The following is a 27290-nucleotide window of genomic DNA, read 5'->3' as shown; positions in this document are numbered from 1 at the left end:
TATTCATGGAATTCCGGTCAACTGAGGGGAGGAAATAAGAAGAAAGACCGCAACACGAGGATGGGGTGAGCCACCTACGTTTGAGACTAACCTCACCCCTCAACTTCCCTTTTGGCTCCAGGGTTTGTTAATTACAAGTGAAAAGACAGGTGGGAACAGATTTACACTAATACTGAGGACAAGCAGAGGAAAGCAGCGCCCGACCAGGACACTGGGGCCACTGACACAGCCGGCTGGCTCTTCCGTGGGCCTGGGATTCCCCGTGTCTGCATAAAAATATCCCATCCCCCCACAAAAAACTGAGCTTTTTTCCTTAAAGAGTAACCATGGATTTTTTTTCAATGTTACTTTTTTAAAAAGGAGTTAACAATAGAGTTCTTTTCCTTAATAAAGAGTAACCATGGACTTTTTTTAATGTTACTTGAAAAAAAAAGCAGATAACAAACGCAAAGATTCTTCTGAAAAAGTCATGTACGCTAAGAGAAGCCTATGTCCACATGGCTAGTTTACTTTGTTAGATCAGCAATTATTTCCCAGGCTCTGAAATAATAATACTTGATATTTGCATTACATGGGACTTTCACATGGACTGTGTCCCTTTTTCTACAAAACATCCTGTCACAGATAATTATACTCTGATTTTATAGAAGAAGAAATGGAGGCAAAGAAGGGCAGAGAGACTTGCCGAGGGTCATTTTTTTTTTCAACTTTAAAAAAATTTTTATTTATTTATGCCTGCACTGGTTCTTCGTTGCTGGGCTTTCTCTAGTCGCAGCAAGCGGGGGCTACTCTCGAGTTGCGGTGCGTGGGCTTCTCATTGTGGTGGCTTCTCTTGTTGCAGAGCACCAGCTCTAGGCTGGTGGGCACAGGAGTTGTGGTACACGGGCTTAGCATCCTGGTGGCATGTGGAATCTTCCCGGACCAGGGATTGGACCTGTGTCTCCTGCATTGGCAGGCAGATTCTTAACCACTAAACCACCAAGAAGTCCACTAGGGTCATATACAGCTTTTAAGTCCTGCAGCCAAAATCAAAATACAGACCTACCTACCTTTTCCCAAACTTAGGGAAGATGACAGTAATGACAGAAACAGGCACGTCAGGAAAGGCAGCAGCCTTGAGGGACAGGGAAGAGGGAAAATTTGTTACTGTGGCATCTTTTAAGTATAGGTGTTGAAATCACATGGACTTAAAGGAAAATCCTGGCTCCCTCCTCCACTTCCTAGCTGTGTGACCTCAGGCAAATCACTTCACCTCTCTGAATTCTGTCATCTCATTTGTAAAAGGAAGAACATAACAGTGTCTATCTCATTTGAATGTGGGCAGGCCAAGGGGAGAACAGCAGGTAGAGTAATGTGGAGGCATGATAATTTCATTTTGCACAGAGGGAAATTAAAGGGTAGAGAGAGAGTGGGTTAGGACACTGGCCACTTATATCAATACGGTGAACCAAATATCCTCAAACCTTCCTCCCAGACACCTCTGCATCTGTCTATCCTATCTGGGTGTTTATTTTTATGTACATGTATTACTTTATATTTTTCTTAAACTGGCAAAGGAACCATAATAAATAGTAATGTTATAAATAATGTAAATATACATTTTAGAAGAAAAAAATTGAATCTTACGATGACAGGAAAAGGTATTCTGCTTTAAATGTGCCGTATCAAAGATTTCTTTTTAACGATAATGCTTAGTGTCATGGGGCTCTGGGAACATGTAGGTAAGGAGGGAAACTGGTACGATAGTTTCAAATCGCCAAAGGCAATTTGGCAACATATGCAGAAATCCTTAAAATTATACATGCACAGGTTCGGGGAGGGGGGGCGGGGCGGGTTATGGACATGGAAACTGTACTTTTGGCTCAATTTTGCTTGAACCTAAAACTGGTCTAAAAAATAAAGTCTACTAATTTAAAAATACATTCATGCCCTTCGACCCAGCCATTTGATTTCTAAGAATTTACTTAGAGAAGACATTATGGATGTGTGCAAAGACGTGACTCAAGGTTGTTCACTCCAGCATGGCTAAGAACAGTGAAAACCTGAAAACAATCCTAAAAGTCCATATGAGGGAGTAGCTAAGTAAACTTCGGTACATTTATAGAATGAAATATTAAGCAGTCGTAAGTGATGCTATCGAAGCATTTCTAATAACATGAAATGTCTCATTTAATGTTTAAGTGTTAGTCGCTCAGTCGTGTCTGACTCTTTGCGACCCCATGAACTGTGGCCCGCCAGGCTCCTCCATGGAGGAGAACTTGTCCATGGAGTTCTCCAGGCCAGAATACTGGAGTGGGTTGCGGTTTCCCTCTCCAGGGGATCTTCCCAGCTCAGGGATCGAACCCGGGTCTACCTGCATTGGAGACAGATTCTTTACCATCCGAGTCACCAGGGAAGCCCCATTTAATGTTTATGTATGTATATAAAGGGGCTCATGTTTGTTAAACAGAAAATAGTATTTTGCATTAAAAATGAATGAAACTATCAGTAATACCGCAGGTAACTTTTCATTTTCTTCTTTCAGCTCATTGGTATTCAAAATTTTTTTCTGGAAAAGTATTCTTTTTGTAACAAAAATACAGTATTATTTCTATAAAAGGAAAACATATAGAAAGTTATTTTTAAGTTCCTTTGGTCAATACATACCAACTGCTACAATTAGGCATACACTCTAACTTGTGAGAGACACATTGGTAGTTATTTATAACAGTGAAAAAAATGGAAACAGTCAAAATATCAAACACACTGGCCATTAAAATAATGGAGAGAGACATGAGCCACGCTCCATCAGGGCCCTGTTCCCAACCTCTACCCCCCTGACCTGGCCCAGAAGGTGAGCCGCCAGCCTGGGCCTGGCACAGAGGATCGTTCCTACATGTGGGAGATGTACAAGAAAACCAGCTGGACCAAGACCTGTAGAAGGAGCAAGGAGAGGAGCACTGAAGCCGCACAGGAAGGTGGGGGGAGTCTTCAAGCTCTGCCCAGGTCCCTCAGCCGTGACCCAGGCCACTTGAATGACTGGGATGACCGACAAGCGTAAGGAGAGAGAAAGGAAAAGGAGACAGGATGGAGGGAAAGCAGGTCCTTGGAAAGGAAAACAAAGTAAGTGAAGAAAAAGGAGGATTTTGGAAAACTGAGACAGAGACGACAGTGTGAGGCAGGGCCTGTAAAATGGAAGTGCCCTGAGCAGCCTCGGAGCTCCTTAGACAGAGCCCCGCCTCAAAAGCTTTGATAAGACAATCAATCACAGAGGAAGGACCCTGGAGCCTCTTCTCATTTCCCATGACAGACTGTATTGCTCTCGGCAGCTCCGTGATACTTATACATCCAGTGGATTCCAGTACAACGAAAGATTAGATCAAGGACAAGGCTGATAGCCCATAAAGGTAGCTTCAAACTAATGTGCACCACCGTCATGCTTTATAAGAGAGACTGTTTATTAGAAGGCTACAAAGAGGCTAATGCATCCAGAGATGAAAATTCTTCGCCAGGAAAAAATTCCAGGCCTGAACCAGTGCAGTCTTTAAAGAGAGCAGACTGGCAAAAGATCAAAGGGATCCTTCCTCCGCCATTGGAGGACAAAGGCTGTTGGCTGAGAGATAAGAAGACTCTGCAAATACTTAGGTTGAAGATTTTTAAAGTTCCAATTAGGAAAACAGAAAGATGATATACTTGAAGATAAATTTAAAGGCAACAAATTGGAAAGAGAACAAAAGTAGACAGGATGCTTCTATGAGAGAAACTAGCGCAAGCTGACCAAAAGCCCATAAATAGTCAGTGTGAACTCGAGATAAGAAAAATTAGAGAGGACAAATACACTGAGACTTCTCTATCCCATGGATCCCATGACAGGAGAACCAGGCTCCTGCCTTGTGCTTCCCTGGTGGCTCAGATGGTAAAGAATCTGCCTGCAATGCAGGAGACCTGGGTTCGATCCCTGGGTTGGGAAAATTCCTGGAGAAGGGAATGGCAACCCAATCTAGTATTCTTGCTTGCAGAATTCCATGGACAGAGGAGCCTGGCGGGCCACAGTCCAAGGGGTCGCCAAGAGTCAGACACGACTGAGTGACTAACATTTTCATTTTTCAAGATCAGAAGACTTCAAAGTGGACTAAATATATTACATGTGGTCAAAGAGGAGAAGAACAAAGTTTGTGGTCCCTAAAATTCTTATGCACCAACTGCTAACTCCATTTTTACAAATTCAGCAAGAATGATTCTGACTTAATGGCCTTAAGCTACAGGAAAGACTGATCTTCCAAGGACTCTTCAGCATCCATTAGTTTCTGGCCATATACCAAGATTATGCATACGTTATCACAGAGCGTTTCTCAGACTTCTAACAATGGAACCCTCTATGAGCTGAAGTCACTGTTTTATCTGAAGCTGAGGGCTAAAAGGGACACTTTAACAGAGCAAAGGCAAAAATAAAATAAAACATTTTAATTATAGAAATAGAACCCGTAGTTTCTTTGTTGTTCTTGTCTTAGTTGCTAAGTTGGGTCAACTCTGGAATAGGTTGCCATTTCCTTCTCCAGGGGATTTTTCTGACCCAGGGATCAAACCCACGTCTCTTGCACTGGTAGGTGGATCCTTTACCACGGAGCCACCTGGGAAGCCCATAGTTTCTTTGGACTCTAGCAATCAAGACAGGCTTGCAGTGCTGAATGTACTGATCAGCGCTGACACTCCAGGTGAAGCTTTTGACTGAAGGGGCTAATGTCTCAAGGGAACCCTGATGAGGTCATCATGTAACTTAGGGAGCTTCAAGAGGCCTAGAAGGAATGTTGGAGCTCTGTCTCAGTCTCTAAGAACCGTCTTGCATAGAGTGTGTCTCCCTGAACAAATAACCAATAGTCTTAAAAAACTTGCACAGCAAGTAACTTCTGTTGCAACTACTCAACTGTCACAGTGCAAAAGCAGCCAAAGACCATGTGTAAACCAATGAGCATGGCTGTATTACAATAATAGCTTACTTACCAAAACAAATAGCAGGTTAGATTTGACCTGCAGGCCAGAGTTTGCCCACTCGTCATTAGAGGATGGGATGCTGGTAGCCAATGGCATGTAATGCTGAAAGGGTCGTAAAAGTCATCACCTATGGCCATCCCAAGTAAAGTACATACTGAATGCAAAGCTGTTTCAAACTCAGGTGTTGGTGCTGTAGGCCAATGACGGGCATGAGGAATATAAAGGTCATGAAAGTACATTTAACTGCACTGAAGACCTTAAATAAAATTATGAACCCAGGTTATAGAGCTGTTATGGGGCAGAGTTTCCGATGTCCAGCATCTAATACCACTTGTGCTGAATAACTGAGTCAAGGCAGCAATGGTGTATTCTCTAAAACAGTCCTCCTTAGTGTGACTGGGCTGCTGCTGCTGCTGCTAAGTCGCTTCAGTCGTGTCTGACTCTGTGCGACCCCATAGACAGCAGCCCACCAGGCTCCCCCGTCCCTGGGATTCTCCAGGCAAGAACACTGGAGTGGGTTGCTATTTCCTTCTCCAATAGTGTGACTGGGTATTTCTATGGAAACATTGCCTCTGACTGCTTTATTTCCATCTGTGTAACATTAAAGTCCAGACTTACCAACTTCCTGGAGACTGTAAACTACTTCTGCTTAAACCAGCTAGAGTGGATTTTGTGGCTTAGAATTTCAATTTTCTATTTACAGCTGGTGTATAAAAAATACAACTGATTTTGTACATTGATTTAGTATTGAGCAAACTTGCAAAACTTTCAACTTTAATACAGTAATGTTTATATAGAATTCTTCTGTGGTTTCTACATAAACAATCATGTCATCTATAAACAGTAAGTTATTAATTCTTCCTAATACTTACACATTTCATCTTTCTTTTCTCATTGCAATTGCTAGAACTTCCAACAACTGTTGAATAGACATGATGAGAATGGGCAACTCTGGTTTCTGAACTCAAAGTGAACATTTACCATTCAGTATGATACCTGCCGGAGAAGGCAATGGCACCCCACTCCAGTACTCTTGCCTGGAAAATCCCAGGGATGGAGGAGCCAGGTAGGCTGCAGTCCATGGGGTCGCTAAGAGTCGGACACGACTGAGCAACTTCACTTTCACTTTTCACTTTTATGCATTGGAGAAGGAAATGGCAACCCACTCCAGTGTTCTTGCCTGGAGAATCCCAGGGATGGGGGAGCCTGGTGGGCTGCCGTCTATGGGGTTGCACAGAGTTGGAGACGGCTGAAGTGAAGCAGCAACAGCATGATATCTGCTATACCTGTTTTATAGTTATTTCTTCACCAGATTAAGAAAGCTCCCATTTATTCCTAGGTGGCTAAAAGTTATTGTTGTTGCTGTTTTAATCAGGAATTGATGCCGAATTATATATACAGTCATCGTTTTCCCTTTTAATGTGTCAGCAAATTATACTGAGTCCTTCATGTGAAATGAATCTTGCATTTCTGAAATAGACCCAACTTGGTCTTATCCCTTTCATATACTGGGCTTCCCTGGTGGCTCAGCTGGTAAAGAAACTGCCTGCAGTGCAGGAGACCTGGGTTTGATCCCTGGGTTTGGAAGATTCCCTGGAGAAGGGAATGGCTACCCACTCCAGTATTCTGGCCTGGAGAATTCTATGGACTGAATATCCATGGGGTCGCAAAAAGTCGGACACAACTGAGCAACTTTAACTTCACATATAGAGCAAACTGTATTTTTCCAAAGATGGCCTCAACAATATAATCTCATCCCACATGCTTTTACAACGTGACCTTGACACCTCTCCCTTTGGGTGGTAGGTTCTATGATCCTTTTCCTGGAATCAGGATGGGACCTTTGTAATTTTTTCAACCAAGACAGCACTATGGGTGTGGCAATACGTGTATTTCAAGACTAGATTATCAAAATGCTAAGCACTTCCAATTTGCTCTTAGGACCCTGCACTTGAAACCAAGTTGCCATGCAGTAAGAAAGCTTGAACTACCCCATTCCGACAGACCACAGGGAGAGGTCACATGCAGGCACTCCAGTTGAGATGAGCTGAGTTTCTACACAACAGCCAGCTGAGGGTCTTTATGACAGACAGCATCAGCTGCAGGACCTGCAAATGAAAATGCCTCCAGATGATTCCAAGATTCTCTTTGAGACTTCCAAACACGCGGCCCAGACAACACGGAGCAGAGGTAAGCCATCACCATTTTGCCCTGTCCAGATTCCTGACTCACAGAATCCCTATCGTAATAAAATAGCCATTTTAAGCCATAGCATTTTGGTTAGTTTCTTATACCACTGTAGTAAGTGAAATACTGGATTTTGCTTTGCTAATATTTAGCTTAGCAAATATCCATGAGTAAAATGGCCTGTGATTTTTCTTTTCTCATAATGTCATTATCAGGTTTCTTAGTTTTACTAACCCCTTTTTCTACTCTCAGGAAAAGTTTGTGTAATATTAATTCTTTCTCTTAAATGTTTGATATAACTTCCCAGTAAAGGCATAAAGGACTGCAATTTTCCTTGTGGAAAGGTTTTTAATTGGTGATTTAATTTTTATTAACAGTATATTACTCATAAATTTATTCACCTAAATTTCTAAAATTTTTGACATAAAGTTGCTCATTATATCTTACCTTGTTCATAACTATGTGATCCCCCTTTTCACTCCTGACTGGTTATCTGTACCCTTTTTTCCTTTTCTTGATCAACGTTGCTGAAGTATGTAATTTTCATCAGTCTTTTCCAAGAACCAAGCTTTGCTTTCATTGGTATTCTCTATTACACATTTGCTTTATACTTCATTCCTCCTCTTCTCCTTATTCTTTCTTTCCCCTTATTTTCTTGATTTTGTTTTGCTTTTTCTGACTTAAGATAAACATTTGCTCAGTTTTTAGCCTTTCTTCTTCCCTAATACATGCATTTAAGGTTCTATACTTTTGAATCTGCGATGCACCTCTTTTAATAGTTCTGGGAAATGCTCAGCAGTGATCTCTCCGAGTATTACCGCTGTACCAGTTTTGTTCTTCTCCTCGGATTCCAATTACAGTTGACCTTTGAATGACAAGGGTTTGCACTGTGCAGGTCCACTTGCGTGTGAATATTTTTCAATAGTACACACTGCAGTGTTACACAGTCCATGGTTGGTTGATTCCACAGACGTGGAGTTGCCACAGATTCAGAGGGGTGACTCTAAGTTATACACAGATTAAACCCCTGTGTTATTCAAGTGTCAACTGTAAATGTATATTAGACATTCTCACTGTATCCTTTTAAATTATCTTACCATCATTTCTGTATTTTTTATATTTTTGTCTTGTGATGGTTCATTCTGGATCACTGTCTTCTAATCTATCTCATAGTTCATTAACTCTCTCTTCACCTACGTAACCTGCTTTTAAATCCACTGTGTTCTTGTTTTCAGTTATTACATTCCTCAGTTCTAGAATGTCTAGTTGGTTCTTTTTTTCAAATCTCTTGTTATTTTTAACAATGTCCAGTTACTAACTGACATTTTCACTCTTGGCTTCTGTTTCTTTTTAGATAGTGAATGTGGTTGTTCTGGAGTCTGTGTCTGATACTCCAATATCTCATGGTTTTGAGAATATTTTTATTGTTTTCATGTTCTAGTTCTTTTCATGGGTGTCCTATTTTCCTTGTGAATCAATATTTCCCTTATGTGCTGCTCATTATATAAAAAAATTATTGAGAGGACGATTATTCTTATGCTCAGGATGATAACATCTTCCCCTAGAGAGGATTTTGTCACTTGTTTCTATCAGTTGCCCAATGATGCCATTAGCTTAGGACAATCAAGATAAAGCTTCCCTGGACCTGGAAGCTTAGTGGTAAGGCTATGTTCAAGATCCCCTTTATGTTTTAGGGGTTCCATTCAAACTGGGGGTGTGATTTATTCGAGTCTCCATCCTTGACAGTCAACAAATTATAAACTCTGCCCTCATGGGTGAGTCTACCAAAAGCACTGCTTAACCTCACCAATGCTTTCTTAGGATAAGCAGATGTTTTCAGGGCAAAAATGATTTTGCTAGCAAGGCTTACCTGTCTTGATTTTTTCATTCTTCCAGATGTTGGGATGGGAATCCTTCAATATCTTGCAAACTCACTGACGCTTTTGAGAAAATGTTTTTACGTCTTGTCCAGCTTTCTAAGCTGTCATCAGCATGGTTGATTCAAATGACCTAGACTGCCACAACTGGAAGGAGAATTCCCACCATATGTCTTGGAATAACTTGTGAATTTTGTACTATAAAATGGTATTGTCTACTCAAATAAATAAACATATTTTTGAAAAGATAAGAAGTAGAGTGATAGAAGGATACAACACTGAGAAAACATCACGTGGAAAGGAGAAAAGAAAGGGACGTTCATTTACCTTTTAGCATTTTATAGAACAGCTACAGGAATATCTTAGATATTGACAAACATGTTAATTTTTAATGGAAAAATAAAAGGAGCTTATCAAAACCTCTTGATACATGTATTCCTTGGTAAATCTTGAACTTATATACTCTAGCCATTTGGACTTGGTTTTCCACCTGCTTTAATGCTTTGTGACATTCATAGAATATCTGGTTATAAGGAACTCTGTATCTTGTAATTCAAAAGAAAGCCAGTTCAGTCTGTAGTTTAGAGTGGAAACTAGTGAAAACTTCCAAGGATGAAAATGGAAATAGCCATCAAAATTTTAAGCATAGGACTTCCTTAGTAGTCCAGTGGTTAAGAATCCTCTCTGCAAGGCAGGGAACGTGGGTTCGATCCCTGGTCAGGGAACTAAGATCCCACACACCTCAGGGCAACTAAGTCCCCAAGCTGAAGCTACTGAAGCCCATGAGCCCTAGGGTCCATGCACCCCAACAAGAGAAGCCACCTCAATGAGAGGCCAGCACACCACAGTAAGCCCACATGCAGCAACACCCAGCACAGCCAAAAGTAAGTAAATAAAAAAAAATTTTTTTAATGGACTTAAAAAAAAAAAACTATAATACTGAATTCAAGAGCACATTAAAAGATCATACACTGAAATCAAATTTAATTTACCCCTGGATGCAAGAATGGCTTAACATAGGCAAATCAATAAATGCAACATACTACATTAACAGAAATGAAGGATAAAAATCATATGACCATTTCAGTAGATTCAGAAAAATCACCATCCTTTCATGATAAAAACGCTCAACAAATAATGTATATAAGAAATGTAACTCAACATAATAAAGGCCACATATGACAAGCCCACAGCTAACATCATACTCAACAGTGAAAACCTGAAAGCTTTTCCTCTAAGATCAGGAACAAAACAAGGATGCCCCAGTCCTGCCATGTCTGTTTAACATAGTCCTGGAAACCCTAGCCAGAGCATAGTAACACGTTCAGTGATTTCTGGCACTATGTCAAAAACCCAGATATTGAAATAGTCAGAACATTTAAATGATAAAATCTTCAGTAAATCCCTAAAACCGCAAACTGTAACAATATTTTTAATATCCGACTTCTAGAAAAGGAAAATGTCACGTGTATGGTAGGTAACAAACAAAAAAAAATCAATAAGGTGACTGTTTTCCTGCGTTTCATCAATGAAGTTGGGAGAAACACTGCCTGGAAAGCCGGGCATGCTTTCAGGAGGCTTCCTTCAAAATGTAGGTGGCCTGGGACTCCTTCCAGGGAGACCTTGGAAAACCACAATCTTCTGTGCTCTGTGTAGATGCTCCAGATCCTACAAAGCACGTAGGGGTTTGTCCTCTGCTAAAAACATCTTAGGAAAACGTAGATCCTGGAGTATTCTCCACCCACTGGCAGACCACTACCCATTCCAGTCCTGTCCGGCTGGTGCCCCTCCCCAGCCTCAGGGCATTCTAAGCCAGCAAGCAGTGAGCATCAAGTCTGGGTCCTGCTCAAAACCCATCCCTTGGGACTTCCCTGGTGGTTAAGACATCTCGCTTCCACTGCAGGGGGCATGGCTTCGATCCTTAGTTGGGGAATTAAGATCCTGCATGCCTCATGGCCAAAAAAAAAAAAAAAAAAATGGATGCCATCTTCCCTTTGCTGTTTTCCTCTGGCTTCTCAGGTGGTACAGTTGATAAAGAATCTGCCTGTCAATGCAGCAGACTCAAGAGATGCAGGTTCAATCCCTGGGTTGCAAACATGCCCAACGGTAGGAAATGGCATTTGATCCCTGGGTTGGGAAGATTCCCTGGAGTAGGAAATGGCAATCTGCTCCAGTATTCTTGACTGGAAAATCCTATGGACAGAGAAGCCTGGCTGGCCATAGTCTATGGGGTCACAAGAGTTGGACATGACTGAGTATGCACACTGGTTTTCTCATCTCATATTCCATTTCCCCCCATCCTGAGCAGGCTTACCTCTGAAGTTATGTCAGACTCAGTTCAGTCGCTCAGTCGTGTCTGACTCTTTGCAACTCAATGAATCACAGCACGCCAGGCCTCCCTGTCCATCACCAACTCCCGGAGTTTACCCAAACTCATATCCATTGAGTCGGTGATGCCATCCAGCCATCTCATCCTCTGTCGTCCCCTTCTTCTCCTGCCCCTAATCCCTCCCAGTATCAGGGTCTTTTCCAATGAGTCAACTCTTCACATGAGGTGACCAAAGTATTGGAGTTTCAGCTTCAGCATCATTCCTTCCAGTGAACACCCAGGACTGATCTCCTTTAGGATGGACTGGTTGGATCTCTTTGCAGTCCAAGGGACTCTCAAGAGTCTTCTCCAACACCACAGTTCAAAAGCATCAATTCTTTGGCGCTCAGCTTTCTTCACAGTCCAACTCTCACATCCATACACGAGCACTGGAAAAACCATAGCCTTGACTAGACGGACCTTTGTTATGTCAGAAGCACATCTCAAAATAACCACTCCCTCCTCCAAAGGAGATTTGTGACATGTGCAGCTAATATAACATTTACAAAATAAAGCTCTAGTGGTCCACTGGTTAAGACTCTGCACTTCCACTGCAGGGGGCCTGGGATCGATCCCTGGTCAGGGAGTTCCAGCATGCTGTGCAGTGTGTCCAAGAGAAAAAAAAATGGAGCACTGGTTACAAGGATAAATATATGTACTTGTCATGTACATTTCACTGTATGTAAAATTTACCCCAGTTAAAAAAATTGTTTTTAATTAATAAGGTGTTAGTCGCTCAGTCGAGTCTGACTCTTTGTGACACCATGGACTATAGCCCTCCAGGCTTCTCTGTCCATGGAGTTCTCCAGGCAAGAATACTGGAGTGGGTAGCTGTACCCTTCTCCAGGGGATCTTCCTGACCCAGGGATAGAACCCGGGTCTCCTGCACTGCAGGCAGATTCTTGACAGTCTGAGACAATAAACAGATCCACAATGCTCCTGTCAGGTTATCCAAAGTTAGCTTGTGCCAAACTTCACCCTCACTCAGCTATCTTTTGTTGACACTGGAACTTGCTTTGCTTCCTCCAAAGGCAAGCTCTTTCCCACCTCGAGGCCTTCACGCCCATGGCCCTGTCTATCTGGCATCTCCGCTGCCATCTGGCCCCATCCTACTGCCTTTCTTCTAGTTACACCTTTCCTCGTCTAGCCAGGCTCAGTTTGGGTGCCTTTTCCTCCAGGAAGCCTTCCTTCCTCCCCTCATCCTCATGGACGCCCACGTGCTCACACGTGCAGGCCAAGGCGCTTCTCCGCTTCCTCAGCATCCTCTATTCCTACCACCACAGGATTTATTAGGAACACACATCAGAAGGGAAGATCCATGACAGCAGGCCTCGTCTTCTTATCATTCACTGTTCTGACCCAAGCACCTGGCACATCACGGATATCAGTCAATATTCACACAACAAATGTCAAATGAAGGCATAAGTATATCAGTCATTCTGATCTAGAACCTTCCTTCCCCGTTTTACTGACTCTAATGTGCTGCTGCTTGAATTCTGTGTCTGTCATCTCAAATCTGACTGTTTAGGCATCACAGGCTCTGGTTCTATTAATAATTCTTCTCAGGTTTCCTAGCTCAGAAGAAATTTTCTAGGTTCAAAAAGAACTGAAGTTGAGTTGACAACATGTGTTAAGTCAATTAACGTGTACGTTTCAGGCTCTCGTCCAATCTCTCAGCCAACAGAATTGGTTTGTCTAGACAAGGTTTTATATGAGATGTTTGGCTACATGGCACTGGTCATTCTGGCCACCCCAGGGCAGCACAGACCTTAGCCTTTCCTGAGATGGAATTAATCATGTGACACCTTCAAGCTTTCATCTTTGGAAAGTAAAAAAAAAGAAAAAAAGGTAAGCCAACTAATTTCCCCCAAAATTCTCTCTCTTGCAAGGTTGTTATGAGAGGAGGGAAGGAAAATGAGATGGATGAGTCAGTGTGAGTCAGTGTTAAGAAAAAAAAAAAGCCCTCTGTTTCTGGTAAACAGTTTGCTCTTTTACAGACAGGATTGGGATTACTCGGCTCCCACTGCTAAAAATACACAAATAACAGGTGGTATATATTATATAAGTAGTTCAAAAACAGAGACTCAGATCACTGACTCTAAAAAGGGAACAGTTAATCAGTGATGGGCCAGACCATCCCCACGGCTTATTTCTTCTGGGAGAAGCTCCCAAGACAAAGTCAGTGCTTCCTTTAAGACAATTAAGATCCTAAATAATCGTACTGTTCATTCAAGTGACCTAAAGGAAGCACTGAGCTTCCCTTATAATCACTACCACTGAATGAGCACCTACTATGTGCTGAAAACCGTCCTGGCACTTCATATAATTCATCTTTAAATTTACAACAATCCCGTAGGATAGATATTATTTTCAGTGTTTTCTAGATAAGGAACCTGGAGCTTACAGAAGGTAAGTGATTTACCCAGGGTCGCACAGTGGCAGTGCTATGACTAAACTCAGATCTCATCTGGAAGTGCTTGTTTCCCTGGGTCCCAGGCCCCAGTTCAGAAATATACATAAATCGCTGCAAAGGCATTTTACCAGGCACCACCTGGGATCCAAAGGAACAAGAGGATACCCTATTATCAGGAGAGAAAAGTAAGAAGAAAATGGGACTCTCTAGGAACAGTCATCGCCATTTCCAGAATCCTGAACAAGGCCTATCACATAGGAGTTGCCCAGGGAATGGTGACCGAAAACATATGTAGGAGATAAGGGAAACATACACTCAAATGCAACACGAGGCAGTCTGTGGCCAGTGGCAAGAGAAAGAATGTGTTAGGGGGGTTTAGACTACATCTTGATGCAGGGCTCCGAGGAAGACCCACAGCCAACACGGCGTTTGAGATAAGCTTGACAAATGGACTTTGACAGGTGACAGTGAAAAGTAGAGATCAGTGCAGAACAGGCAGCAGCACTGAGATATACCCTTCAGCACCTCCAGCTAAACAGGGAGAAATAAAGCAATTGAGGGGGCCCTGGGTCTGCTTCAAGTCCCTTTGTATGGAAAAGCACAAAAATTACAAACACTCCCTAGTTGATTCAGACCGGTATAGAAGACATACTTAGTGGTTAAATAAATCAAGAATTATCATATAGTCTTTCTGGAGTAAAGCAGTGGTGGTGGTATAGGGGTAGAATCGAAGAAATGGATACATTTATTCAATTAAGTAAACTGAATAAATATGTATACAAATCTAGAACATACATGCTTCTATTACAAAAGGAGCGCTGCAGATATGTTCTACCACCTCCATTCCCTCAATACTGAATTGTTACAGTGAGTGCAGTTATTCTGTGAATCCAAGTTTTCTTCTCCTTTAACCTACAGCTCTTTCCTGAGGGGACTAGTTAGGTCAATGACTCACTACACAGACACTGCAGGGCCTTTTGGAAATGGGGAAGAAGGGGAGGGCATATTGGGTTGTCACAATATTTGACGGCTTCCTCATTCAAATGGGTATTTAATAGGTGAGGACCAAGATGTTACAAGTTTTCCTGATGGCTTCCTCCGATGGCTCAGACAGTAAAGAATCTGCCTGCAATGCAGGAGACCTGGGTTGGGAAGATCCCTTGGAGAAGGAAATGGCTACACACTCCAGTATTCTTCCCTGGAAAATCCCATGGACAGAGCAATCTGGTGGGCTACAGTCCATGGGGTCACAAAGAGTTGGATATGACTAAGTGTTTAACACACACAAGATGTTACAAGTCCAGCAAATTGTCAGGTAGTCTTATAGGAACATTGCCCTTACCCTGCCTATCTTTCAAATACCAAGATATTAATGTAAGTGGAAAGACAGTTTAAAATTATCTGAGCCTAGAACTTCTTTTCACATAGAACAAAATACTTTTACATGGAGACAATGTATTTTCCAAGAATGCATGGGGGAGGAAGAAGGTAAATACTGTGGATGTAAATATCAAGGAAGATGATGATCTGCTTTGTATTCATAGGTGAATTATGTCAGTACCATATTTTCAAACAGTTCAGCAAAAATTGAAAAACAGACACATATGTTGATAAAGCATATGTAGCAAAATGTTAATGTTGTTTGATGTAGGATTTGATACAGATGCTCACTGAACTCTTTAAGTTTTTTTTCTGTATGTTTGAAGTTTTTCATAATAAAAATCCGGGTGGGGGGGAATCAATCCAGCCCCCATTAAATGAGAGGTCCTAAAAGGCAACGAGCACAGACTCTAGAGTTTTTCTTCTCCCACAGGAGATAGAGCAATGAATAGAACAGGCAAGGTTCCCACTATTTAGTTCACCTTCTACTGAGCAAAAGGCAATTAAACAGTAATAATAAAAAAAAAAGATAGTTTCAAACATAAGCAAATTCTATGAATAAAATTAAACAGAGTAATAGGCCAGGTGAACAAAAGTGGGGAAAGTAGGCTACATTAGAGTGGTCAGGGAAGGCTCCCTGGAGGAGGTGACATTTGAGCTGAGCTCTATTACTAAGGTAAATTGGGGAAAGGGTAAATGGGATCTCTCTGTATTATTTCTTACAACAGCATATGAGTCTACAACAATCTCAAAAAGTTAAAAAAAAAAAACACACACACACACCATGGCTACCACTACGAGGCTACTGTGTACAAACCTACATAATATGTATACATGCACACACCTTTTTTAACCTTAAAAATCTGTTCTATGTAACCCAGTATTTCCAAAACATCATCTCAGCATGTAATCAACATAAAAACCATTAATGACATATCCCTGATCTTTGTACTAAGGCTTTGAAATCCACTGTGCACAACACATCTCGGGTTGGACCAGCCACGTCAGGCGCTCAGTAAACATGTGCGGCTAACAGCCACCATACTGGACAGCGCCACTTCAGAGCTCCCTGCAAGGCCTTTGATCATGAATGTGGAACTTCCACCCTCATTTCTGTCCGCACATACCTTCCTCCTCCCCTCCCCCAGTTTTATAGAGCTATAATTGACAGACAACACTGTGTTAGTTTCAGGTGTCCCACCATAACTCTTATAGCAGGACAGGAAGGGAACCAGGGAGACCAGCGAGCAGGCCACAGCTGCTGTCTGGCAGCTCACAGTTGGCAGCTGGGGCAGGGTGTGATTTGTTTCTATAGCAACACAACCAAATGGACTGGGTGAGGACAGAACAATGAAAGGGATCAAGGAAGAAGGTGCGCAGCCTAAGCAACCGGGTATTTGAGTCCTATCTAACTCCCAGTGCTGCTGTAAGATTAAAGGAGCTAGAATGTGTAAGACACCCTACACACAGCTAGGCACACAGAAAATGCTCAATATATGCGAAAAATCAAAGAAAAATTCGAGCCTAAAGTTCCAACATATAAAAAACTAAAATGAATCTCAGACACTGGATAAAATCTCCCAGTTCCTCTAGAATTGAAAACTAGTTTCCAACTTCATTTTTCAACAATTAACAAGGAGGATCAAGCAGTATATTTAGACCCCTTTCCAACATCCACTTCAATCAAAAAGACATAAACAAGTATCCCAGTAAAGTAAAGGAGCCCTGCGGCTATAAAAATCCAAAGTTCTTTTGGCCAATCCTTTCAATCTAGAAGTTTCAGTAAGATTTAAATTTATATGAGAAGTGGCATATCTTCTAACACAACACTGGCTAGGTAACATCTGTAAGATGATTTGTGCTGGATCTTTTGAAAAGAAGCATCACCAAAATATACTTGGATTCCAGGGGAAAAAAGAGTCAAGAGCCTGTGTAATAAAGCATTTAAATAGAACAGTCTATGGGAAATAAAGCTAAGAGATCATATGTCATTGGGGCCAGATAGTGGAATTAAGAGCTTGCTCTTTTTTGACATAAAACTGCATTTTTATTTATATTTGTTTTTGTTATTCGGAGATACGGAACAAGGGTTTAGTTTCTTTGAATGAAGACGTTTATAAAAAGTTTAAGATGCTATAAATTACAAATGGTAAAAAGACAACATTTTTTACTAACTGAAAGAACAAAAAGCAAACTTTTTAAAAAAGCTAAACCTAATGGCAAGTAATGGTTTGAGAAGGGACTATCTTCCTGAGAAATTAAGTTTGGGGCACTGACTTTCTGACCTGGATTTATTTAACTCTCATACCCAGGAGACCTAACAGTTGATTGTCTGTCCAAACAAACACTGCAGAAATTTATTATAACCATCAGGGATATTCCATTTCTCTTCCCACAGTATCTACGAACTCTTATCTCAGACAGATATGTGTGTGTGTGGTTTGGATGGATGTTCTGCATAATTAGAATTCTTTGCAGTGCTAAGGAGAAAGCAGAGTGTTTAAAACTTAGCCTTCATTTAAAAGAAAATGGATTTTTTTAGAGGGATTCTGGCTTTGGGAAAGCTATTTTTAATTAGGAGTTGAGCAAAGTGTTATAAGAAAAATATAGACAAATGAAGATACTGTTTATATTTCAAAGATGGTAAAACAGATTCTGCTATGAAGTTTTTTCCAACATTAATCCCCTGTAAACCATTTCTTAGGAAAACTATTTTTATCCCTTTATCAACTTGGTTGATAAGTATTTCATTTCCCGTGCAAGTATGGACACGCTATATAAAATGAAATTGTTGTCATGCTTCAGGAACAAACATTTTGCAAATAAAAATGAAGCTTACTGTGCTATAGTATTTGTTAGACTGACAAATGACTCTGGGGCTCAGGAAATCTCAGAACAAGAGTCCATATGAGAGACAAGCTTGACTTACAAAAAGCTCCCAAGAGCTCCAAGGGGTCCCGCCAGATGGGAACACAACCCCCAGAAAACCGGGGTTAATGTTAATTAGCCCAGAACACATTTACAGGCACGACTGCACTGCCTTGTAACAGATCAGATGCTATTATCATTTTTACTTTTCAGATGCAAAAAACTGCAGCTCAGAAAGTCTGATGGCCAAGCTCCCAAGTAAGTTAAGTGCCACAGCCGCCAAACTCAGCCCCCTGAACCCGCGCAGTAGTGACAGCAGTGGCAAGAGCAGGAATGGCGGTGGCAGGGGCAGCCCCTCAGTTGCACCCACCGCATGGCTGGGCTTTGTTCTCGGCGCTGTGTGTGTCCACTCATGAAACCCTCACCACAGCCCTGCGAGGGAGGCAGGCAGGTTTGTCTGTGGACCACCAGCCTCCTCTTTCTCTACACTGCCCATCATATATGCCCTGCTGCCTTCTCCCCAAAATCAAAATGGGCACCCCAAAGCCTTCACGTTCTCTCTACCCAAATCAAAAACTGGTTCTAAAATGTTGATTGTTGAAGTTTAGATGATGTGCACTGGGGGTTTCTTTACACTCCTCTAGGTTTTTTTTTTTTTTTTTTATGTTTATTTATTTGGCTGCCCCAGGTCTTAGTCGCAGCATGTGAGATCTAGTTTCCCGACCAGGGATCAAACCTAGGCCCCCCTCTGCACTGGAGTGTGGAGTCTTAGCCACTGGACCACCAGGGAAGTCCCTCTATGAATGTTTACGTTTGAACATCACCTTATAAACATTTTTTTTTGCTTTCCTGTGGAATCTGACTTAACTAGAAGACTATCCACTAACAATGAATTCAAAGGAAATGTTCTGAAAGATGGCTATGTAATAACAGAAAATGACAAATTCGTTCATTCATTCCATGAACATAAATTGAGGGCCTGTAGGTTAGGATCTGTAAAGGTCCAATGAAAGACTGCTGTCCTCAACAGGCTAAGAGTTTAGGAGTAGATACAAAACAAATGCAAAAGTAAGTATAGAGGAGTGCTATTTGTGATAAATGCTATTTTTAAAAAGGTTCAAATAAAGTGCTATGTGAATTGGAAAAAGAAGTGACATCAGAACAACGTGCATTACGGATTTTTCTAGGACAGTACGAAATTTTTGTGTACCAAACAGTAAATATCATCTAGAATCCGAGAGTGGCCACAAGGAGAAATGGGCTAAATCCAAAAGCACAATTGGCGCTGGCAGGCCCACATGCCCTCTTCTATGGTATTAAGATGATTTCCAGACTGAAATTCAGGCCTCTCAGTAAAAAGGGGTTGACATTCCTCCCAAGTCCTTGGATTAAAATATACTGATTGGAGAAGGTCTTTCTGTAAAGATCAACAGCACAACACCCAAAATACAAAAAATGGAGAAATAAATGTCCAACAGTAGGGTTTGGTGATAATCATTCCTGTCAACTGATGCACAGTAATCTCTACATAACAATTTAAAATGAAATAAAGTAGAAGCTCTCTCCTTGATGGGATCAGGACTAATAACAGTAGAATCCATTAAAAACAAAAACAGCCAGGTAAAGGAGAGGACTCATTGAAAATGTACGTTACTTGCCAAATATTTGATAAGGGACCAAGGCGGTTTCTTTGAGAATAAGTTCTAGCAATTAAAGTTTCTGCATGACCACACCCAGGAAATGATTTCCAGTTTTCACTGAAAAGCCACTTGTGAAGTTGTACAAAGGCAAGAGGGCTTTCCTGGTGGCTCAAACAGTAAAGAATCTGCCTGCAATGCAGGAGACACAGGTTCGATCCCTGGGTGGGGAAGGTCCCCTGGAGAAGGGCATGGCAACCCACTCCAGTATTCTTGCCAGAGAATTCCATGGACAGAGGAGCCTGGCAGGGTCGAATCCATGGAGTCGAAAAGAGCTGGACATGGCAAAAATTCTACATTTTGATTAATTTTTTTCTCTCAATCTTTTCAGAGGTCTCTTTCACCTCTAAAACTGACAAGAACTTTTTAAATACTCATTCACCTTTTGGATGGGGGTGCATGGGCTCAGTCATGTCTGACTCTGTGACCTATGGACTGAAGCCCACCAGGCTCCGCTGTTCATGGATTTCCCAAGCAAAGAAGACTAGTGGGTTGCCATTTCCTTCTCCAGGGGATCTTCCTGACCCAGGGATTGAATACAGTCTCCTGTATTGGCAACCGGATTCTTTACCACTCAGCCACCAGGGAAGCCCACTGTTCTAAGAAGCTCACTAAGAAGCTCATTAAAGAAGTTCTTTAATACATAATAACAGTCTTTTACAAATAAAGAAACTGAGGCACAGGGAAGTTAAGTAATTTGCTTGAGATAATACAACTAGTAAACAGCAGATTGAGAATTCAAACCCAGGCCATCTGGTCCCAGCTTAGTGACTTGAACCATTAAAACTCCCTAAAACCAAATGGTGAGCACAGCTGTGTACTGGTGCTCGAGAGCAGTACTAGCCAATAGAAGTTTCTGCAATGATGGAAACGTTTTATATCTGGGCTGTTGAATTCAGTGATCACCAGTCGCATGTGGCTATTGAGACTGAGAGACTGGATTTTTAATTCAACTTTAATTAACTAAAATTTAAACAGTCAGGGAGCTTCATTGCTGGTCGAGTAGTTGAGAATCTGCCTGCCAATGCAGGGGTCACAGGTTCGATTCCTGGTCTGGGAAGTTTCCGTGTGCTGCGGAGCAACTAAGCCCCGTGTGCCACAACTACTGAGCCAGCGCTCTAGACCGTGAGCCACAATTACTGAGCCCCTGTGCTCTGGAATGAAGCCCATGCATCTACAGCCTGTGTTCTGCAACAAGAGAAGCCACTGCAATAAGAAGCCTGCGCACAGCAATGAAGAGTAGCCCCAGCTAGAAACAACTATAGAAAACCTGCATGCAGCAACGAAGACCCAGCAGAACCAAAAATAAATTAAAAAATGAACAAATCTTAAAAAAAAAAAAAAAAACAGTCACATATGGCCAGTGGCTATTGTATCAGACAGCAAAGCAGAGCTATTTACTAGCCAGGAACATTCTGAAGGCTGTGGAAATTAAACACTAAGTTTTACAGCGACAATGGAGAGGCTTTCATTAAGTGGAGATTGGACTAGAAGCTCCTAGTCGGACACAACTGAAGCGACTTAGCAGCAGCAGCAGCAGTTAATATTAGGGCTTCCCTGATGGCTCAGATGGCTAAAGAATCTGCTTGCAATGCTTGAGACCTGGGTTCAATCCCTGGGTGGAGGGAATGGCAATCCACTCCAGAATTCTTGCCTGGAGAATCCCATGGACAGAGGAGCCTGGTGGACTACAGTCCATGGGTTCACAAAGAGTCTGAGCGACTAACACAGACAGATTGTAATGTTAACCAAATGAAGAAACACTTGTGATGTTGTTAAATGGAAAATATGAAATTATAAGACATTGTATCAAGTATGTCTCGTTACTGGATTAAAAAAACATAAATAAAAAGACAGTACACTCATTCAAGACTGGCTTCTTCCAAATGGAAAGTATGGAGGTTATGGCTGGCTGCCTTCAGAGGTGGGCACTGCACATCACCAGATCTGCATTTTCCCTCTGTTTCGCAGCAAGGTATCCCTCTATTGTTGGTAACAGTGGTGTGTCCAGCTAAGAAAGGACATTCAGCAGCCTCCTCACAGACATAAACGGTTAATGAGGTGTAAGCTGTACGTGCTGGCCGAGGCTTCTGGTATTAGAAAGGGTGTCCTTGGCCCTCCCTTCTACTTCTTCCTGCTTCAAGGAAGGACTGTTTGGTTGGAGAGCCAGAAGCCCAGTTGTGACCTCAAGGTGACCATGAGCGTGCCAGCCATGTTATAAGGACAGTGAAGCAGAAACAGAGAAAGATCTGGACTGTGGCAGTCCCATGCCAGCAAGATTGCCTATTTTGGACTTGATGTCTTTTGAAAGAAAAATAATTTGTCTTAAAGCCAACCCAAATCCTAGCTGACCAAACTACTTGGTATCCATTCCTCCTATTCACAGAAAAACTGCCTAACAGACATGCAATTCTGTTCTGGATTGGCCTAAAGATAATTTCATCCCAGTTGTAAATAACTTCTTTAAAAACCAGGCTGAAGTCAACAAGGCATGGCGTTGCCCTGGTGACAGGAAGTGGCTCGAGAAGTGGGCACATGACTCGATTCAGGCCAATGACATTGCAGGATCAGTACTGGGGGCGGGGGATGGAAGAACAGAGGAAGTAAGAATCTTTCTATTCCTTTGGTAGGTGCTGTACATGGATCTGGGGCCCAGAATTGCTGCCCATATTTTGCTGCTGGCCCGAGGATGAAGCCAACACCCCAGGGAGGGCAGAGCAGCCTGAGACAGCGGATTATGTTAATGATAAAGTCTGTGCTGCCTCTGGGATCTTTATAAGTGCCAAAAAATATCCACAGTACAGAGAGATCATCTTAGAGGCAAGGGACTAGGTGCTGAGTGCTATTCAAATATTGTGAGAAAGGCAAATAAGGGAGGTCTTCCCAAGGGGCATGCAAAGTCAGGCACTGGGTCTTTAACAGTTCTGTGACTTTTCCATGAAAAGTGAAAGTGTTAGTCACTCAGCTGTGTCCAACTCTTTATGACCCCAGGGACTGTAGACCACCAGACTCCTCTGTCCATGGGATTCTTCAGGCAAGAATACTGGAGTGGGTTGCCGTGCCCTCCTCCAGGGGATCTTCCCAACCCAGGGATTGAACCTATATCTCTTATGCCTCCTGCACTGTCAGGTAGGTTCCTGCGCTGGCCACCTGCGGAGCCCACTGGAGTGGGTAGCTATTTCCTTCTCCAGGGGATCTTCCTGACCCAGGGATCAAACCCAGGCCTCCTGCATTGCAAGCACATACTTGACCATCTGAGCCACCAGGGAAGCACATGCCTTTTCCATACCAGGTCTGATAAAGAAGTTACTACACACACAGTAAGGTACCAAATAGTGAGTTATTTAGAAGAACTTTTTGTTCTTCTGGTCTTCTACAGGCTTCTGCCAAGAAAGGACTTGCCTGGTGGTCCGGTGGTTAAGAATTCCCCTGCCAATGCAGGGGACATGGGTTCGATTCCTGGTCCAGGAAGACTCCACATGCCTCGGAGCAGCTAAGCCCCATCAGCTGCAACTCCTGAAGCCTACGAATCCTTGAACCTCTGCTCCAGAACAAGAGAAGCCACTGCAACGAGACGCCTGTGCGCCACATCTAGACAGTAGCCCTTGCTTGCAGCAACTAGAGAAAGAACACGAAGCAAGAAGACCCAGCACAGCCAAAAATAATAAATACACTTGTATAAAAAAAGGTCACTGAATAAGTGGACATGTTTCAAAGGCATTACAATAACCCTAACAGTTAGCAGATAATGTCAAGTGCTTACTAACTACCTGCCAGACCTTGTGCTGAGCCCTTTACTTTCATGCAATCCTCACAAGAGACTGAGGAACTTTCATTATATCCATTTTACAATGAGGAAATGCTGAAGCTTAGAAAGAAAATTTAATTTTTTTTTTTTTTAAAAAGAAGCAGACTCAGAACAAACTAGTGGTTACTAGTGGGACAAGGGAAGTGGGAGGGGCACTACAGGGGTGGGAGAAAAAGGGTTATTGCGGGATTATATGAAATCATATTTGTGACAGAATTTAAAGAAATTTTCACTCAATAAAAAAATAAAAATAAAAAAAAAAGATGATCCTCCTATTCAAATGCTAATCACAATAAGGGCTTTTCTATGAGTTACCAAGGAAATTAAAACATTAAAAAAAAAAAAGGAAAGAAAGACTAAGTAACTTGTAGAAGAAAGTAGAAAGGGCCAAGACTCGAACCCATGTCCAAAGGACTCCAATGCTTCCTAATCAAGCCTTCGTACTGCTTCCTCTGGATACATAAAAACACATCTATGATTCTCCTGAGACCACGCTGTTTTAAAATAATCTGTTCTCTTGACCCTCTAAGTACACTATACTCAGACCACAATGGTTTGGTTTGGAAAAGATGGCCATATGCACCACATACAACAAGCAGAGCTCATCAAGAAACACTGAATGTTAAACCCTATGCACACAAGACAATACAATTACACGGGGCTTCCATGGTGGCTCAGGTGGTAAAGCGTCTGCCTGCAATTCGGGAGACCCAGGTTCAATCCCTGGGTCGGGAAGATCCCCTGGAGAAGGAAATGGCAACCCACTCCAGTACTCTTGCCTGAAAAACACCATTGGCCAGAGGAGCCTGGAGGGCTACAGTCCATGGGGTCCCAAAGAGTTAGACACGACTGAGCGACTAATCTATGTTGCAAATCAGATCACCAGCACTTCTTTTCCAAGCTTCCTTTTGGTGGCAGGTAGAGGTACACAGCAGGCAGGCTTATGGAACTGGGCATGGGAGAAAAGCAGATTAACTCCCGTAATGCTGGAACTCCTCTCCCAAACAGTTCCTCTACCTGCTAATCCCCAACCAACTGCAGGTACAGTTTGAAAAGCACTGATACAGTGTGATTTTGCCAACACATAAGACCAACCCAGGAGAGCAATGCTGTGAGCAACCAGTACTGAACTGAATATATAGGCTCTATTCTCTGAGCACATACTGAGAACATGACTCAGGATTGGGGCTTCCCAGGTGGCACAATGGTAAAGAATCCGCCTGCCAATGCGGGAGATGTGGGTTCGATTCCTGGGTCAGGAAGATCCCCTGGAGGAGGGCATGGCAACCCACTCCAGTATTCTTGCCTGGAGAATCCCATGGACAGAGGAGCCTCGTGGGCTACAGTCCATGGGATCACAAAGAGTCAAACATGACTTTATTACTGAGTACGCACACGTCATGAAATAGTAAGTAGATCGAGGCAACGATCATTAACAGCTGCTAAAACCATTTTGTGAAAGGCTGATGAGAAACTTATAATGAAGGGATGATGCTAACAAACCCCTGAACCCATGATCAATCTTGCCAGGTGAGAATCAGCCTTTACTGCCTGCTGATATGATACACAACACCACTCATAAAGAGCAACGGCCAAAAAAAATAAAGGGAATGGAGGAGGACATTAGAGGGATATAACCAGGCAAATCCAGAGTAGCTGGATGGGACAAATGACCTGAGTTTTCAACAAATGAAAGGTAAGGGGAAAAAAGAACAGGCAAAATTGCTACAGATTCTAAGACTTAAGCGACTATCACCCAGATGTGATCCTTGTTTAGATCCCAATTCCAACAAACCAAGTGTGAAAGACGTCTATGAGATAACCAGAAAACTGAGAACCAAATGGATACAAGGTAATGTTGAGGAGTCATTCCTGTTCATTTTCTTAGGTGTGATCATAGGGGTGAAAGGGGAAAGAAAAAAATCCTTCTCTCTCATATGCATATTAAAGTATTTATAGATGAAATGATATGATGTCTTAGGATTTGCTTTAATATAATCTATGGTGGGGAGGGAGTGGAGGGTATAGATGGAATAAAACTGACCATTTGTTGGTATCTGTTGAAGCTGGGGTATGAGTATAAGGTATGTATTATATTATCTTTTTTACTTTTGTATATGTTTAAAACTGTACATAAGAGGCGGCTATAATATAAAAAGAAAATAAGAAAACCTAGATTCAAAATCCAGAATTTATTAAATGTAGGAGCTAGGAGGTTTCTTAAAGCCTCTGAAATTCAATTTCCTCATCTGAAAATAGGAATGATAATCCCTATCTAAGAATTATTGGAAGGAATGAAATGAGATCGTGGGTTCACATCTTGTGGACATGCAGCTCTTAAAAACTGCAAAATGCTTATGAGATGTCAGCACAACAGTTAGTTCCCTCTCTGGGAGGCTCTGGAAGCAGAGATATTACAGGTTTGTGGGAGGAGAAGTAGGTAATTAGCTGAATCCATCTGGACTCTTAACAATTTTTGCTTTGTAGTAAGCATTTGGTAAGACACTGTTTACCTCATTGGCCCCCTTTTCCCCAAAGGACAAAGATATTTGCAATTAACTGAAGGTCTGTAACTTGAGTTGTTTATATTTCTTGTTTGCTTTTCCAATTATATTTCCCCTGCTAAAGGTAGAAAGTCAAGTAACAGGAGACTGTGTCGTTAAGATAAAACTGAATGCAATTAGGAATCAACGTAATCTAAACAGGACTTTAAAATATTTCAGGTGCTTTTAGAAGAGTAGATATGCATCTTTTAGCACCAATGCTTTGTCTCAAATAAGAGGAAATTAACAAAGGTTCAAGTCTAAGTAACACAAAGGGAAATTTTGCACTCTGGCTTCAGCTCGCAGAATGGATTGGCCACGGTGATCTTTCTATAACTCGAATGTGATTAAGTCATTTCCCTTCTTTTCAATGGTTTCCTTCTACTATCAGGAAAGAGTCTAAACCGCTGAACAAAAAGGCTCAGGTGGCTCTCTAACCTTATTTCCTCCCTCCTCCCCAAGTCTAAATCCCATGGACAGAGGAGCCTGGCAGGCTACAGTCCATGGGGTCGGAAGAGTCTGACACGTCCGAGTGACTTTCACCTTACTTCACGTCCCCAAGTCGAAGCCCTTTCTCCCCACAGGCCCCCAAGGCTTTGTCCTTCACGCCTTTCTCCCTTACCTCTTGGTTGTCAAGTCCTGTTGATTCTCCCGAACGGTCTCTCAAATCAGCCCACTCCATTCCATTCCTGCAGCCACTGCCCCAGGTCTGACCTTTTTTTTTTCAACCTTTATTCCCCCATCTCCCCAAATAGGATATATCCTTATTGGTTTTTTTTTTTCTGATTATGAAAGCCATTCATGCTCATAAAAAAGAAAACTAAGGCAATAAGGAAAGGAATAAAAAGGTCCCCATGGATCTCAGGACACAAATAACTTATCTTTCTGGCACATTCATTGTCTGTAGCAGCATTACTCAAAATAGCCAGAAGGGGAAAGCAATGCAAATGTCCATCTATGGAATGAATAAACAAAATGTGTTCATACATACAATGTATATACAAAATGTGTATATCCATACAGTGGAATATCATTCAGCCTTAAAAAGGCAGGAAATGCCGACATGCTAACACTGATGCACCTTTAGGACATTATGCTGTTGTTGTCGTTTAGTAGCTAAGTAGTGTCTGAGTCTTATGTGACTCCATGGACTATAGTCCGTCGGGCTTCTCTGTCCA

General features: G+C 42.1%; 1 protein-coding gene and 1 long non-coding RNA gene across 3 annotated transcripts in view; one reads left to right on the top strand and one right to left on the bottom strand.

The window, feature by feature from the left end:
* Positions 1–27290, bottom strand: part of PKIG (cAMP-dependent protein kinase inhibitor gamma) — an 80112-nt gene that overhangs the window by 49044 nt on the left and 3778 nt on the right. The gene's annotated exons all lie outside the window — the stretch shown is intronic.
* On the top strand, positions 5913–9379 carry LOC138990543 (uncharacterized). Its single transcript, XR_011466678.1, has 3 exons — positions 5913–6037; positions 6913–7161; positions 9055–9379. It is a non-coding gene; the product is annotated as an uncharacterized lncRNA (long non-coding RNA).

The sequence above is a fragment of the Bos mutus genome, chromosome 13, assembly GCF_027580195.1.
Source record: "Bos mutus isolate GX-2022 chromosome 13, NWIPB_WYAK_1.1, whole genome shotgun sequence".
NCBI classification, from domain to species: domain Eukaryota; kingdom Metazoa; phylum Chordata; class Mammalia; order Artiodactyla; family Bovidae; genus Bos; species Bos mutus.
Note: the sequence above shows the minus strand (reverse complement) of the source record. Positions and strands in the feature narration are given on the sequence as shown.